At 41.9% G+C, this 6,219-nt stretch overlaps 1 protein-coding gene across 3 annotated transcripts in view; it reads right to left on the bottom strand.

The window, feature by feature from the left end:
• Positions 1-791: 791 nt before the first annotated feature.
• kcna4 (potassium voltage-gated channel, shaker-related subfamily, member 4) overlaps positions 792-6,219 on the bottom strand; it is a 73,388-nt gene continuing 67,960 nt past the window's right edge. For 2 of the 3 annotated variants that reach the window (XM_048606956.1, XM_048606954.1), the window contains 2 exons: positions 2,693-2,746; positions 792-1,433 (listed from right to left, as the gene is read on the bottom strand). The gene's annotated coding sequence lies outside the window, so the exon portion shown is untranslated. The remainder of the gene's footprint in view (positions 1,434-2,692; positions 2,747-6,219) is intronic. The other variant, XM_048606955.1, reaches the window with a different exon arrangement.

Genomic DNA, 6,219 nt, shown 5'->3' on the forward strand with positions numbered 1-6,219 from the left:
AATCACATCTGTAAGACTGCAGAAATACTGGCAAGGATTGTACAATTGTGCAAAAAAAAATTATAAAAGGAATAGCCAGCGTGTTACAATATAATTATAGCATAACGTTTACAGTTAAACCTGCCACATCGAGCAACAGTCAAACCTAAGTTTGAACTTTGCATACACAGTTGGACATGGTTAGATGATTGCACCAATATATTTGTGTTTCAGGCATGGAATGCATGCATAAAAGCAAAAATAAAAGTGGAGTGATATAATCAACTCTGGGGTAGATTTTAATTATTAAACTACTGACCTGCAATATATACTAGCAGGACAATGCTACTGTTGGATACCTTGTTGCATTTAGACGGCCGGAGCTTATCGACATGGAAGTCAGGTCTTGGTAAGGCAGATTGCCAGGTAGGAGGAGCCTGAATGGGGCACCACTGCTTACCCCATTTCCTTAAATATTATTTCTGATTTACCTTTTGGTGTTCCATCTGCTTTATCTTCAGATATAACTGGGAGATTCTTGAATGTCTGTCAAAATTACAACTGGACTGGGCACATGCCACAAAGTCATGATGTGTGAACGTAAATAGGAAGGACAGGGGCAAGCCAGCTGCCCACCTAAGAATGGTAGTGACTAGGGCATCAGTGCCATAGGATCCTTTCAGTGCAAGGAAGGCCATTTGGCCCATCAGGTCTGCACCAACCCTCCAAAGAGCATCCCAACTGGACCCCCACCCCAGTTCCACATTTACCATGGTCAATCCACCCAGCCTGCACATCTTTGGACGGTGGGCAATGGAAACCCGCACAGATATGGGGAGAAAGAGCAAACACCCCACAGACAGTCGCCCAAGGCTAGAATTGAACCCAGGTCCCTGACACTGTGCAGCAATAGTGCTAACCAGTCAGCCATCATTCTGTGCTGGCAGGCAACAAGTTAGTTTGGGACATAATCACTCGGTTTTAAGCACAACACCAATGTTAAAATCTACCCCTTAGTTTTGACAATCTCTTCTTTTAGTTTTTCTATACGACTGAATCAAGAAGTAAATTCGTGTAAAAACATATGCCACACTCACTAATCTCTGAGATTAGATTTTGTGATGTGCGAATTCCTCCTTTGTCCCACGGTTGATGATTGGTTTGGTGAGAGCTTTGACCATCTGCTGTGTCAGGTATTAGTAGCAGACTCATACTTTCCCAGTCCATGTTGATTTGTGCCGATGCTTTCGAGTCCATCAGATTCCTAAAGGAGACATGAATACAATTCTTTAGCAATATAGGCTGAAGTGTTTAACATGAAATAGTCGCTTCACTCACCCACCATTTGTGTACTGCCTGGAGTAGAGAGCTCTACTCCGAAGGAAAGTGGGGTTGCTGCTGTTACCTGAGCAGCCTTCTGTTTCCATTCTATCCCAACCTCTCTTCTTACTGCACTGTAGAAATAAAAGGAAGTTGACTGTTAGATTTTCTAGACTGGGCTGTTAGTTAATACTAATGAGCGCATGCATGACATTGCTGACAAACTTAAATAAAGGTCACCGCTATTTCTTTGTCTGACCAAGTCATTTACAAATGTGGAGAGAGGCTGAGTCTATAGATCTAAGGGGCACACTGTGGGGTGGATTTTGAGCAAGGGTGGGGAGAGGGTATGTAATATAGCGGGAGTGACTAGCCCACTGGCTTACCACCAGTCGAGCTCACCTGGTAATGGGGTGGTTGCAGGGTGTAAAACAGAGGCAGGTCCACCAACCTTTAAAAAGATCCTACAAAGCTATGAGGATAAGCATGTGCCGAGGCAGGCTGACACCTAGTTGTGATAAATTCACTTAACTCTCCACCTCTTATACAACCTCACCAACCCCCATTCTCCACGTCCCACTCATGCCCTCCCTGCTTCGTCATGCCCAGTAGCCATGCTCCCAGCCTCTCATTCTCTCCATGTCAACTCATACCTCTACCATGCCCAATCATTCAGTACACATTACATTTAAAATCAACGATCCATATCATAACAATGGTAAGTTTGAAACTGCTAAGAAAAAGAACACCCATTCAGAAGTGTCCTTTGAAAAAAGAATCTGCTGTTCCTACAACCCTCTTTGTTTATTATTATTCTTTCATGACGTGCGTATTTTACTAGTTGTGTCAGTAATTTTTGTGCATCCCTAAATGTAGCAATAAATCAGTCCATTAAATGTTCAATAACAGAAGTTTCAAACATTTTACACCTTTTTACTTTGTTCAAATAAACAAGAAACATTGACAAAAGAGATCACAGAAAGAGCATCTTTTTACATCCACCGAAAGATGTCAATCAAGAAAAGCCAGAAATTCACTTCAGCTGTGGAAACAGATTCCATGCCGAGTTCGTGCTTTTATTGGTTTAGGATCTCAGCCAAGCATACATGATGAGGATAATCAGAAATCTTAAAAGACCTAAAGCTGGATAATTTAACATCTTGCAGGAAGTCATCTCTAAATAAAATGTTTTAATAGCTTCAGTTCACTTCTGTGGTGTCAAATAATTGCCATTTGTCTTCACAAATCGCCGTCTGGCTGGGTATGAATTTCCTTGTGCTGTCATTCCTCTAGTATTTTGCACGGGCAGTCATTCTCATTGGTAGTCTCAACATTAAGTGCAGCCTCACAGTTAAATCTGAAACTGTCGTTATCTGTTTCTATACAAACTCACCTTTCACCAGGGGTCACTGGAAAGCACTTAGGAGTGGGGATGCTGACGGATAGCCTGAAAGCAAAGATGAATAAGTTAACATGTGGAATTAGGGCAAGGGAGACAGAGATGAAGTCTAAATCTGGGTTACACTAAAGGCACCTTAGCCCCAGAGCACCATTAGAGAGAGATGACATTAGAGAGTGATGGTTTAACATAAGGGTCGCTACACCTCAGGTGAGGAGTAAGGTTGAAAAGTAGGGACGCTCACTGTAACTGTGATAACCCTTACAAGGAGCTTGTTGTGTATGAGTTCCCTTGATAACAAGTAATGACCTGCCCAGCTGGAACTCATCTCCTGAGCCCTTTATAAAGCCGACCGAGGGATGGATCTGTGGAACTCTGTGTCCTGGACTGGGACTATGTACTCAATAAGTAGCAGGTCTATTTTGGTGGTCAACAATAAATTATGTTCCTTTCCTGTCTGCTTTCCTGAGCTATCATAGTAACCATAATTGGTACAGGAAATTGAAGTTAAAGTGCATGCTTGCTACTTACATTTTAGTCTTAAGTCTTTTTAAAATGCCTTGTTCTGATTTTGAGTGAAGTATAAGTATTGCCAAAAAACAAAAGGAAAATGGAAGTGATCAACAAACTAAGAAATATATTGAGCTTAAGTTCTGCTGTCACCTTGTCAAAAATGAGTTTTATCTTGGCTAAAACTATTGATAAGCTGAGTCATAAATTTCCACCTAAAGTTATACAGAAAAAGCCAAAACAACCTCACACCATTTAGCACAGTGCAATGCAACTCTTTCCATGTACTTTTAAACTTCTAGAAACCTTCCTTGCTGTACTGTTGGTGTCAGTCTGCATCACAAGCCAGCTGGCCAGCCTACTGAGCTAACTGCCTCCCATATGGGTTACACTGCATAGATGTTAATGCACACGGTATAGTTAATATGACTGGTGAGTTAAAGGTACAGATTGCCTTGCGGGATAATGCTGCTGTAGCATAACAGATTTGGCTCAGGGAAGGGCAGATCTGGGTGTTAAATATTCCTGGTCACCAAGATGCTGAGAAAATATAGTAAAGGAGTAAAAAGAGGAGGGGTGACATTTTTGGTTTGGGAGAGCACTGCAGTACTGGGAAAGGGGATATTCCAGAGGATTCAAAGACAGAATTAATTTAGCTAGAGCTAAGGAATAGGAAGGGTGGAATTACATTACTTAGTGCAACTTACAGACCACCAACTAGTGGGAAGGATACAGAGGAACAAAGCTGCAAGGAAATTGCAGACAGGTGTAAGCATCATAGAGTAATTATAATGGCAGCTTAAAATTATCTTAACAGAGAATGGGATGGTGATGGTGTAAGTGGCAGTGAGGGACTAGCATTAAGTTGTGTGAGAACTTCCTACAGTGTATCCAATCCAACAAGGAAGGAGGCACTGGTGGATATGATTCTTGGGAGTGAGATGCGCAAAATAGATCAAGTGATGGTAGGGGAACATTTAGAGGACAGTGATGATTGTATGATAATGTTTAAGTTAATGGTGGAAAATGACACAGGGGTTAATTGAGAATAAAAATAATCATCTGGTGCAGAGTGGACTTCAATCGGTGAGAACAATGTTGGTTGACAACGCAGAACCAACAGTAGATAAACAATGGCCCACCTTCGGAAGAGGGAGGAATTGGTTTGCAGGTGGATTGGACCCAGTAAATGTATACTCCCTCAAAAGGGAAATATAGAATAACAATCTAGAGCACCTTGGATGAAAAAAAGGGGACAGAGATTCTAACATCTGTTCACTCAATTAATGCATTCAATTCTAATGTTCTGGCAAGTTAATAAACTTCATGTCAAGACAATGATTAATTGTTTTCAGCAAGATCCAAAGTAATTAGAACGGAGAAACCTAGGTGTATATGTAAATCAGTGATTAGAGGTAGTATGACAGGTACAGAGATCTGTTAATAAAGCAGAGTGCATTCTATGGGCAGCATGGTGGCTCTGTGGGTAGCATTGCTGCTTCACAGCACCAGGGACCAGAGTTTTATTCCAGCCTCAGGCAACTGTCTGTGCAGAGTCTGCATGTTCTCCACATGTCTGTGTGGTTTTGCTTTGGGTGCTCTAATTTCCTCTGACAGTCCAAAGATGTGCGAGTTGGGTGGATTGGCCTTGCTAAATTGCCTAAAGTGTCCAGGGATGTGTAGTCTAGGCGGATTAACCATGGGAAATGCAGGGTTACAGGGATAAGGTAAGGGTGTGGGTCTGGGTGGGATGTTCTGTGGAGGATCAGTATGGCTCGATGGGCCAAATGGCCTGCTACCACACTGTAGGGATTTTGTGATTCTAGCAGTGGCATAGCGTACAAGAGCAGGGAGGTTATGTTGAACTCATATAAGTATAGTGTATAGTTCTGTGTGTCACACTATTAGAAAGATGTGAATAGACTGGATAGAGTGCAGACGAAGTTTACAAGAATAGTACCAGGGATGAGATACTTCTGTAATGAGGACAGATTGAAGAAGTTGGGATTGGTTTAATTGGAGAGAAAGTTGAGGGGATAGTTGACAGAAGTATTCAAAATTGTGAGGGGTCTGAACAGAATAGATAGGGAGAAACTAATCCTGCTTGAAAATGGATCAAGAGCCACACAGCACAATTTTAAGATGTTATGCAAAATAAAAAGCAAATGAGAGGAGAGAAATTACTTTTTCATGATGTGAGACATTGTTGAGACATTGAGACATTCAAGACAGCATTGGATGACTATTTGAATAGAAACAACGTGTAAGATTCCTGGGAAGAGGCAAGAGATTGGCAATGAGTTAAAATTAGCTGAGCCAGTGCAGACATGATGGGTCGAATATCCTCCCTGCACCATTGCATTTCTGCAATTTAGTGAATGCTTTTTGTGCGACATTAATGTAGCTCAGCACCACACATCAACATGCCCACTCCTTTGACTGTTCAGTGCTCTGAAACATGGCTGCTACCTCTTCCTGTGGATTGAAAATTAAGGCAAGTCACAGAGACTGGCAGCTCCCAAGCAAGTAGAAAGTGAGTGAGTGCTAAGAAATGAAGCTAAAAGCTGTGAGATGCATCCAAGTGTAGGTGCCTGAGATGTGTGTGTGTCTCTGTATGCAGTGACCTGGCACATGCATTCAGGTCATAGATAAAAACTGAAAGAACTGCAGATGCTGGAAATCAGAAAGGAAAATTACTGGAAATGCCCAGCAGGTCTGGCAGCATCTGTGAAGAGAAATCGGAGTTAACCTTTCGGGTTCAGTGACCCGTCCTCAGAACTGATGGTAGCTAGGAAAATGTTTTTTATGCAGAAGATAGGATTGGGGGAGGGGGTAAGGAGTAAATGATAGTTGGAGATAGAGCCCAAAGAGAAAGAACAATTGGACAGACAAAGGACTGGATAATGATTAGCCTGGGAGAATGAATAGCTATTACTGAACAAAAACAAAGTTGCTGGAAAAGCTCAGCAGGTCTGGCAGCATCTATGAAGGAGAAAACAGAGTTAACGTTT

This window comes from Rhincodon typus, chromosome 17 (genome assembly GCF_021869965.1).
Source record: "Rhincodon typus isolate 14 chromosome 17, sRhiTyp1.1, whole genome shotgun sequence".
NCBI classification, from domain to species: Eukaryota; Metazoa; Chordata; class Chondrichthyes; order Orectolobiformes; family Rhincodontidae; genus Rhincodon; species Rhincodon typus.